Below are 11499 nucleotides of genomic sequence, written 5' to 3' on the forward strand. Positions count from 1 at the left end.
CAGTTGGGGTGACTGGGCTGGCAGAGAAGTGCAGTTGTGGGGACCAGGCTTGCAGGGGAGAGCAATTTTTGGGGGACCAGCCCTTCAGGGGAGGACAGTTGTGTGGGTCCCAGGCCCACTGAGGAGGGCTATTGGGGGGACCAGGTTAACAGGGGAGGGCATTTTGAGGTGACCAGGCCTTCAGGGGAGGGAAGTTAAGGGCAATTGGATTGGCAGGGGAACAGTTAGGCATTTATTATCAGACTGGCAGTGGAGTGGTTAGGGGGTGATCAGGCTGTCAGACAGAAGTGGTTAGGGGCAATCAGGCAGAGGCAGGTGAGCAGTTGGGAGCCAGCAGTTTTGGATTGTGAGAGGGATGTTTGATCACTTATTAAATGAGTGGGTGGAAATCCCTAAAGGGGTCACAGATTGGAGAGGGTGCAGGCTGGGCTGAGGGACACCTCCAACCCCATGCATGAATTTTGTGTTCTAGGCCTCTAGTGATCTAATAAGCTTGATATTTAATATTATATCTTACTTAGTGATAACAATTAATGCCCAAAATTCATTTATTTATTCAACAAATTATTTTATTTTATTTGTTCCATCTTCATTTATTCCCACCATACTCTCCTCCACCTCTTACCCACCTGCAATCACCACTCTGTTGTCCGTGTCCATGAATTCTTTTTCTTAACAAATAATTTTAATCATCCTTTACTTGCTAGGATAGTGTCTTTAAAGAAGTTGAATGGAAGAGTGAATTGGGCAGTGTTCAGATCCATCTTGTCATAAGGCTCATATTCTAGAGGGAGAAGGATTGACACTAAATGATGCTGTGATATAATTTTAGGTGATAATAAGTGCTACGGGAAAAATAAAACAGTTACTTAATAATAGTGACTGGAGTAGAGACTCATGTTAGGGGAGGTGTTTAGCGATGACATGACTTGATCTAGAGATGAAACCTGAAGAGCATGCCAGGCAAAAAGAAAAGCAATTTCAAAGCTTTTACATTGGGAAGCAGTTAGTGGACGTGAAGAATACAAAGAGGGTTAGTTTGTGTGGCTGGAACAATGTGAGAAGTGGGAGGAGTGGGATGTGGTGAGGTGGGAGAGATAGACCAGGGTAAATTATTTAGACAAGAAATCATCTTTTGATTCTGAGTGCAAAGAGAAGCCACTGGCGAGTTTTAAGGGGCTTGAAATAATTTTATTTACATTGTAGAAAGTTCACTTGAATTGCTATGTGTGAAAATAGATCTTGGGGCTCTAGAAAAACAAACAAAGAGGGAGTTTAGAGGCTCCTGCAGTACTGTCAAGAAAAGATGACAGTGACATGGACAAGGTGGAAGCAGCAGAGCTGAAGACAAGTGGACAGATAAAGGGGGTATTTTTGAGGTAGAGGTGGTCAGACTTGATGCTTGATTAGGAAAATATGTATACCAGTGAGTTGGGATGTGTAAGAGGTAAAGGGCAGTCAAGGATGTCTGGTAGGAATTTTGTTGGAACAAATGGTTGGAAGATGATACCCTTCATTAACTAGGGGAAACAAGGGCATAAACAAGTTTAGGATCTTGGGAGAATAATTCAGAGCGAGAGATTAAAAATGGAGACTCAACAGCACACAGATCATGAAGTCAGGGACTGGTGAGATTTCAGGAGAGAGTCTAAATCAACAAACGAGTGAGGACCAGCACGAAGCTACTGTGTTTCCCCGAAAATAAGACATCCTCCGAAAATAAGACCTACTTACAGGTTTCCTTCTGAGTGAAATATAAGGCATCACCCCGAAAATAATGCCCCCCCCCCCAGGCTAAATATGAAAGATTTGGTCCACTGATTCTGAAAGAAATGGAGTCCCAAGAAATTCACCAGGAAATTCAGGAATTGGATTGTTATGGTGATGTTCCAGAATATGATGACATGATTGTCATTGAATACATGAGTAAATTCTTGATACTGTAGGATTCACGGTTTGTCTGGTTTGTGTTGACAACTACAGTACTACCGTACCGTATACAGGTAATAAATTTCTTTTATTTTCATTTAACAATAAATGTGTACCATATTCTTCTTCATGGAAAAATAAGACATCCCCTGAAAATCAGACCTAGCGCATCTTTGGGAGCAAAAATTAATATAAGACACTGTCTTATTTTCGGGGAAACAGGGTAGCAAAAGAGGCTGAGAAGAGAGTCCATTTTTATCTTGTGACATGGAATTAGAGAACATAGTGTTTCAAGAAGGAAGGAAGGAAATTGCTGAAAGTTTAAGTCAGATGAGGACAGAGAAATAACCATTAGTTTCACATCATTGACATTGTTTTAACCTTAACAAGTGATTGGAGGGGAGATAAACTTGACTGGGTGAATTGAGGATAATAGGGAGATGATAAAATAAGTCAATAAATCTAGGCACCTCTTTTTTTTTTTTTTTTTTTTTAATAAATTTTTATTGTTCATATTATTACAAATGTTCCTGTTCCTTCCCCGCCCCCTTCTCACCCCACCCTCTGTCCTTTCCCCACCCCCCATTGTCCTCATCCATAGGTGCACAATTTATGTTCAGTCTCTTCCCACATCTCCCTCTCCCCTTTTCCCCAAGAATCATCAGTTCACTCCCCTTCCATACCTCTGATTCTATTATATTCAACAGTTAATATTGTTCCTCAGATTTTTTTTTTAGTTTCCTTGGTTTTTAGATTCACTTGTTGATAGTTACGTATTTGTTGTTCATAATTTTTATCTTTATTTACTTTCTCTTCTGAAAGAACCCCCTTCAGCAATTCATATAATTCTGGTTTGGTGGTGATGAACTCCTTTAGCTTTTTTTTATTAGTGAAGCTCTTTATCTGACCTTCGATTCTGAGTGATAGCTTTGCTGGATAGATTATCTTTGGGTGTAGGTTCTTACTATTCATCACCTTGAATATTTCTTGCCATTCCCGTCTGGCCTGTATGGTTTCTGTTGAGAAATCAGCTGACAATCGTATAGGTGTTCCTTTATAGGTAACTACCTGCTTAGCTCTTGATGCTTTTAATATTCTCTCTTTGTCTTTTGCTCTTGGAATCTTAATTATGATTTGTCTTGGTGTGGTCCTCTTTGGATTCCTTTTATTTGGAGTTCTGTGCGCTTCCTGGACTTGTAAGTCCAATTCTTTCACCAGGTGGGGGAAGTTTTCTGTCACTATTTCTTTCAGTATGTTTTTGATATCTTGCTCTCTTTCATCTTCTGGGACCCCCATAATTCTGATGTTGGATCGTTTGAAGTTGTCCCAGAGGTTTCTTACATCATCTTCAATTCTCTTGCCTTCTAGCTTCTGCAGAGAAGTGTCTTCTGGCTCTTTATGTTCCAAATCTTTGACTTGATTCTTGCGATCTTCTATTCTGTTTTTAGGACTCTGTAAAATATTTTTTATTTCAGACAATGTATTCTTTATTTCTTGTTGATCCCTTATCATTTCTTGTTGATCCCTTTTCATATCCTCATAGGTCTCATTTATTTTATCAGCCTTTTCTAGGAGACTCTTGAAAAACCTTATAAGTGTGGTTTTGAACTCTATATCCAGTCGCTTTTTGTCCTCCATTTCTTTCGTTTGTGATCTATTTGGTTTAGGCATTTTCGCAGGCAGCTTTCCTGATGGGGCGGGGTTTCAGGGTGGAGCCTACAGCCTTGGCTTCCGTCAGCCCCACCCTATGCGACTCCTGAGACTCAGGGTCCTTCAGTACTTGTTGCAAGCGCCTCTGAGAGAAAGGTGCCCTCGATTTTCGCCTGCTGCCAAACTGTCTATGCTCTCCCCCAATGAGTCCGGTATTGGGGTTCAGTTCAGTTGGAAGTGGAGTTGGAGGTGGCGTTCAGAGCAGTCTGGAGCCCCAGTCTCCTTCCCGTCAGGGCAATCCCGGGGCACAGCCGCCGGCCCTTCTCTGCGCGCACTGTGCGCGCCTCCGGGACCTCCTCTCGCCGTTCCCTGGAGTTCCGCCTTACAGCCCAGCTCCCTATGGGTGAGCCTGGGTCCCCAGGGTCTGGCCTAGAATTGGGGTTCAGAGCAGTTGGAGCTGGGCCCCGCACAATCGGAGCTTTTCTCTGCTTCCCGCTTGGGAACGCCAGCCAGGCACTCGGCCTCCCTCCTCTCCGGCTCCGTCCTCTCCGTGCGCCGCATGTCTCCGTACCTTAGGCTTTTACAGCTCCTCCGCGCTTCCTTCTGGTTTTCTCCTTGCTTCTTGTTGTAGGATTTCCAGTCAGTCGACTTTCCTGTAGTTCTGGGTAATGTCCATTTTATATTTTAGTTGTATTTTATTGAAATTGTTGTGTGCGGCTGCGGCTAGTTGCCTACCCGAGCAGCCATCTTGGATTCTCTCTCTAGGCACCTCTTGATAAGTTTTGCTGTGAAGGAGTCATAAAAATGAGGTGTTTAGTGAAGTGAGGTCAAGGGAGTGTTTTTTTAAAATGGATATTATGTTTATTGAAATGATCCAGTAGACAGAAAGAGTCTAATAATACACGGAGAGTCCCAGGTTAATTGCAGACTTAAATTTATTGAACATGGGCAGAAGGGATAAAATCCAGAAAGAAAGAGGAGGGCTTATATTTTTAGGCACTGGGAAACTTTTTTTTTTTTTTTTTTTTTTTTTTTTTTTTACCATTGTAATAAGAAGAAGGCAGGGAATGTGAGTGCCGATACAGATAAGTTAATAAAGTTGGTGGTGGGAAGTTGAGGGAGTTCCCATCTGATTGCTACTCTTTTCTCAGGGAAGAATGCAGAGAGTTGATGAGGTGTGATGGGGAGGGGGTTTTGGAGGTTCGAAGAGAAAGATCTGAGGCTTGTCTCAAATAATGGATATGCAGCAGGACTTCTGGACACTGGTGATTCCAGAAAATTAAGATTAGTGATCATAAATGTAGGGAAAGATCAATCTGCATGGTTGTTGATTTTCTCCAAGAACATTCAACATCTGGGGCAGAAGTGCAGAGAAGATAGGCAGTTGAGTTTTACCAGAGTTGGAGTGTAATTAAATAGGAAAGAGAGAGAGGGGAATAAAAGAGCTAAAAGCAGGTTGATTATAATAATCATTCATGGAATATAGACTGGGGGAGGTAAGAAATTGGGCTGTGAGATGATGGGAATGAAAAACCATTCATTTCCCTCCACTCAGTTGAATAATTGCTGGCATTGGGGGTGGGGGCGGGGAGGGACAGAGAAAGGTTGCATGTCAAAAAGGTGGGAACTTCACACTGAGATTGTTTTCTTCCCTCTGGTATATTTATTAATGTGTTAAGGTCCAAAGTTATGGCATTGGACACAGATAAATGAGTTTGGCTAGAGGAAAAGAGTAGAGAAAAAAATGTAAGAACAGAGACGAGGCAAGGGATTAAGAAAACCAGTGGTTTTCGTAAAATGTTCCCTGGGGAAGATAATACCCTGGGCAATTCTGTCCAAAGCTGAAACAGTCACTATTGCCACACAACCGAATCATCCCTTCCCCTGTCACTTCAGTCATTGAAATCAGTGCTCAGGGCTCTAGCCATGTCTTGGAGCAGTGCTCTCCGAAGCACGTTGCACACAGTAGTGCTCAGAGCATGTTACTTTAACGTTCACATATACATATTTAAAAATAAAACGTTAAGCTAGGAACATACTTTTCCATGTTTCCCTTTTTCAACTACATCGTTTGGGAGGCTCTGCCAAGCATCTGCAGGTTTAAAAGCAGTTCAAAGCAGGCTGCAGAGAAAAGAAATCCACTTAAAATACCCCAGCTTGGTTTTCAACACTCCGTACAAGGTCCGAATGTGATTTGGACACCAACACACCAGGCTACGCTTTGTGCGAGGAAGTGAATGTTAGACTGAAACGGGAAACTGAAGCAGGTCACTCTCCTTTTGTTGCGCTTCTCCTCCTTGTCGAACCACTGGGCTGCATGTTGTTGTTCTTGTTTGTCACCGATAGCCTATCACAAAGCCCCTTCTGTTAGGAGGCCGTACCTGAGACTCCCACCAGCCAGCAGAGCAGAAACACCGAGGTGGAGCCACCTTCCTCAAACCGCTGGCACACAATGGCTGCTGCTGTCACAGCGAGACAATTGACTGGCTCTTATGGTGGTATATTTTTCCCCGTCATATGCATGACAGAAAGTCTAATGGGCCTTGTTCGTTTCTTGAGTAGCTTTCAAGGCCCTATAAAGTGGCCTGTTATCAGTTCCATCAGTGTTCCCAAGATGTCTACCTGAAGGTTAGGGAGCCCCACAGTGGCTGTATTTTCAGCTCTCCAATCAGCAAGGAGGAGAAGAAAGGAATTAGCTGAAAAATTAGAGAGCAAAAACGATTTGTACCCCAGAAGGAAAAGCGAAATGCGAATGGCATCTTGTGATGAATAAAATAATTCACAGCCTTTAAAAATGGAAGGGTTAAGTGGACTATACTTATTTTGTAAAAGACTTAACTATGTGCCTTAACAAAGGACACTGCCCTTAATAATAAAAACTTGATGTAACTGTATACCCAATTTGAGGGTATATTATTCTCTAAGTAACAGTGCTTATTACACCCTGGTATTGTCCTGGAAGCAATATGAGGACATGGCGAAGGGTAGGAAAATAACAACACCAGACAGACACTATTTTTTTAAATCGCCACTCAGAATTTAGGTATGTCTCTGTCATTTTTAAAATATTTAAATGTTGATATAAATGGAAAAGACTTTTTGATATGCAGAAAGAAAAATTATATCTGAGGCTGATAATGCAGTCTACCTGTACATTATTTTTGGCTTCTAGTAATATGTTAGCTCCTAGAAATATTTCCTGGAATTCATAAAACCTTCTTTTCCCTCCTGAGATGGTAAATTTTAGTTGGATCTCCTTACTAAGTATGAGGGCTTAGGGTTTTCCTGCTTAGGTTGTTATGGAGCACAATTCTCAGTTCACAAATTCACTTGTGCAAATTGATTTCTAGGGCTGTGGGCCGTTCATCTGGGCCAATCTGTAGTCTCCTGTTATCTTGCAGGAAATTGGATTAAAGTGGATGGGGTCGTATAGTCCAAGGCAATGCAGTGGGAGGCATCTGGCCAAGGAATCATCTGTGGAGTTGCTGGCCTCCTCTTATTCCCCTAAACAGGTTGCTAACCACTTACATGTTCCTTGTCTCTCACTTACGGCCCTTGTCAAATGGGTGACATTCCCCATCACCTGCCACTATGCTTTACCACATGCAAATCTTTTTGTTTTTGTTTTCAAACTGCTTGAGAGTGTACCAATCCATGAAGTAGTCTGTGGCTTTTCTTCTGTGCAGCATTTCTTCTCTGGCTCCACAGGTATCTGCCCAGAAACAGAGCATGGGGGACATCTCTCCATTACCCACAAACCTCTGCTCTCATAACCTTCCTTTAACTAATATATATTTCAGAGAGGAAGGGAGAGAGAGAGGGAGAGAGAGAGAGATAGAGGTATTTATGATGAGAGAGGATCATTGGTTGGCTACCTCCTATACATCCCATACTGGTGATTGAGTCCTAAACCTGGGCATGTGCCCTGACCGGGAATAGAAACATGACCTCCGGGTTCATAGGTCGACCCTCAATCACTGAGCCGTGATGGTTGGGCTCTCAGAACCTTCTCTTGACGTTTCATCCTCCCACTCTGAAATCTTTTCTTTTTTTAAGTCTTGGGAAAAATACCTCCTTAATTTCCTCATGAATTTTGCGTTGGCGGTATCTTTCATTGTCTCAAGGGGTTAGGCTTTAGAATATCAAAGCAGTAACATTGATCTGTAACAATGTTTTCATCATGATCCAATCTCTTCTGGAATTGAAGAGAATTGAGAGCAGACCAGTTGCCTGGATGAGGGAAAGGAAAAGGGGAAACAAAGTCAGGTGGCCAAAAATCACTTATAGCTCGATAATATTATTCTGCCACAAATGCCGCATTGCTTTTTACTCAGAATAATGCTCATCCATATGACATAATTTACATAATGTTAGTGGTACAATTTTATCTTCTTTCTCACACAAAAGCAGGAATTCAAGCAGACAAACTCATATTTCCCTAACAGACTTATTCTCCTTAAAGTCAGGGAGAATTTGAGTCAATCAGCAAATGGTGGTGGACACATGGAAAATGCCTCTATTGTGTAGCTGGAGGTTATTCTGAAATGCCATTTCTTAAATTTATAAACGGAAATCATGATCAGATATCATGATTGTGCATAAAACACAGTTTATAAATGTGTGCCTTCAGATAATGATTCAAGGAATCAGTCATGAAGGCACATAATACAGGACTGTAAGTTGAGCTTTGGGCTAGGATAGTGCTTCTCAGTGTGGTCTCCAGACCAGCATTATAAGGAACTTATTAGAAATGCAAATACCTCAGGTATACTGAATGAGGAACTCTGGAGATGGGATCTCCATATCTGTGTTTTAACAAGCCTTCTACGAAATTCTGTTGCATGTCAAAGTTTGAGAACTCCTAGACTAGGGGATAGTTAACTGAAATCAAATGAGTGATTTTAGGAGGGTGGCCTCACCCTTGAGACTAAGTTGTCTCATTTAGGATTAAGGATGCTCTGCGTAATACAAGGCGCAAGCATGTTCCCCAGCCAGTTCCACTTGGCTTGTTGGTTGTAACATCTAAACTTGATCTCATCATTCCCTGAAGGTGACTGAGAGGTCTCCGTGTGTTTATGTATATTGCACACTCCCTGAGAACAGTATGCAAGACAGCCTGGCAATAAATCGGCAGCTTCATCTCTTACTATGTGACCTTCATCAATTTTTAATTTTTCAGTGCCTCAGTTTCCTCATCTGTACTATTCACACCATGCTGTAATACTCCCTCATTAACAGAAGTAGAATGAGATAACATTCACTTAAGAAAAGACATCCTAGTTTAGATGCTAACAGCAGTACCTAACAAGTGTGTTATGGAGGTCTGGGTTCAGGGCAGGCTGGGCTCTGCTCTGAGGTTCAGAGCTGAAACACACATGCATGGAAGGAGCTTGTTATCCCAGAGGGAAGAAACAGACATGTAAATTTATAATCTCCAAAGGTATTGGAGACTCACTCTGCACTAGCACCTGGGAAGAATGAGGACACAATAATGGGACAAAGAGTCTTGAAAGGAGTGTTCAAGTGGAGTGATGGACAGTCAACAAGATGACCCTCATGTACTTGTAATGAAAACACCAATAACTCATATCAGTTAACACTCACTATTTACCAGGCACGGCTCATGATCTCAATTACTCTTTTGAGGAACTTAGGAGGCAGATATTTGTATGACCATCAAACTAAGAAACTGGGACTTAACGAGGCAAGTTGACTTGCTCAGGAAAACTTAACCACAAAGGTGGAAGTTCTGACTCAGAGATTTATATTCCTTAGGATTTGCAAATTATGCAAATTAAACTCTTATAAAATGTTTATATCTGTTTCAACAATTCTTTATGTTTCACAAGTTTTAAATAAGAGCAACTAATTCTAAAGAAATGAAGTGACTTGTCCTACTTTTTTATTTTTTATTATTTTATTTATTTTTAATAAAATTTTATTGTTCATATTATTACAAATGTTCCTTTTTTTTTCTCCCCCCCTCCATTGCTCTCCTCCACCAGGTTCCCACCCCACCCTCTGCCCTTTCCCCACCCCCCATTGTCCTCATCCATAGGTGCACAGTTTATGTTCAGTCTCTTCCCACATCCCCCTCTCCCGTTTTCCCCAAGAATTGTCAGTTCACTCCCCTTCCATACCTCTGATTCTATTATATTCAACAGTTACTATTGTTCATCAGATTTTTTTTTTTAATTTCCTTGGTTTTTAGATCCACTTGTTGATAGTTACGTATTTGTTGTTCATAATTTTTATCTTTATTTACTTTCTCTTCGAAAGAGTCCCCTTCAGCAATTCATATAATTCTGGTTTGGTGGTGATGAACTCCTTTAGCTTTTTTTTATTAGTGAAGCTCTTTATCTGGCCTTCGATTCTGAGTGATAGCTTTGCTGGATAGATTATCTTTGGCTGTAGGTTCTTACTATTCATCACCTTGAATATTTCTTGCCATTCCCGTCTGGCCTGCATGGTTTCTGTTGAGAAATCAGCTGACAATCGTATAGGTGCTCCTTTATAGGTAACTACCTGCTTTGCTCTTGCTGCTTTTAATATTCTCTCTTTGTCTTTTGCTCTTGGAATTTTAATTATGATTTGTCTTGGTGTGGTCCTCTTTGGATTCCTTTTGTTTGGAGTTCTGTGCGCTTCCTGGACTTGTAAGTCTAATTCTTTCACCAGGTGGGGGAAGTTTTCTGTCACTGTTTCTTTCAGTATGTTTTCAATATCTTGCTCTCTCTCAACTTCTGGGACCCCCATAATTCTGATGTTGGTTCGCTTGAAGTTGTCCCAGAGGTTTCTTACATTATCTTCAATTTTCTGGATTCTCTTGCCTTCTTGCTTCTGCGGAGGAGTGTCTTCTGGCTCTTTATGTTCCAAATCTTTGACTTGATTCTTGCAATCTTCCATTCTGTTTTTAGGACTCTGTATAATATTTTTTATTTCAGACAATGTATTCTTTATTTCTTGTTGATCCCTTATCATTTCTTGTTGATTCCTTATTAATTCTAGTTGATCCCTTTTCATATCCTCATAGGTCTTATTGACCTTTTCTAGGAAATTCTTGAAAAACCTTATAAGCATAGATTTGAACTCTATATCTAGTCACTTTTTGTCCTCCATTTCTTTCGTTTGTGATCTATTTCATCACATTTTCACAGCTTCCCTGATGGGGCGGGGTTTCAGGGTGGAGCCTACAGCCTCGGCTTCTGTCAGCCCTGCCCTATGTGGTTCCTGAGTCTCAGTAATCCCCAGGGTCCTTAAGTACTTGTTGCAAGCACCTCTGAGAGAAAGGTGCCCTCGATTTTCGCCTGCTACCAAACAGTGTAGGCTCTCCCCCAATGAGCCCGGAACTGGGGTTCAGTTCAGTTGGAAGTGGAGTTGGAGGTCGCGTTCAGAGCAGTCTGGAACTTTTGTCTCCTTTCCACCAGGGCAATCCTGCGGCACAGCCAACCGTCCCTTTTCTGCACGCAATGTGCGCGCCTCTGGGACCTTCTTTCGCCGTTCCTCCAGGGTTCCGCCTTACTGCCCAGCTCCCTATGGATGAGCCTGGGCCCCCGGGGTCTGGCCTAGAACTGGGGTTCAGAGCAGTCGGAACTGGGGCCCAGCATAGTCAGAGCTTTTCTCTCCTTCCCGCTAGCAATGCCAGCTAGGCACTCAGCCGCCCACCTCTCCGGCTCCGTCTTCTCAGCGTGTGAGCAGCATGTCTCCGTACCGTAGGCTTTTACAGCTCCTCCGCTCTTCCTTCTGGTTTTCTCCTTGCTTCTCGTTGTAGAATTTCCAGTCAGTCGATTTTCCTGTAGTTCTGGGTAATGTCCATTTTATATTTTAGTTGTATTTTATTGAAATTGTTGTGTACGGCTGCGGCTAGGTGTTTACCTTTGCAGCCATCTTGGATTCTCCAACTTGTCCTATTTTTAATAGAGA

The sequence above is a fragment of the Pipistrellus hanaki genome, assembly GCF_964339955.1.
Source record: "Pipistrellus hanaki genome assembly, chromosome: 1".
Lineage (NCBI taxonomy): Eukaryota > Metazoa > Chordata > Mammalia > Chiroptera > Vespertilionidae > Pipistrellus > Pipistrellus hanaki.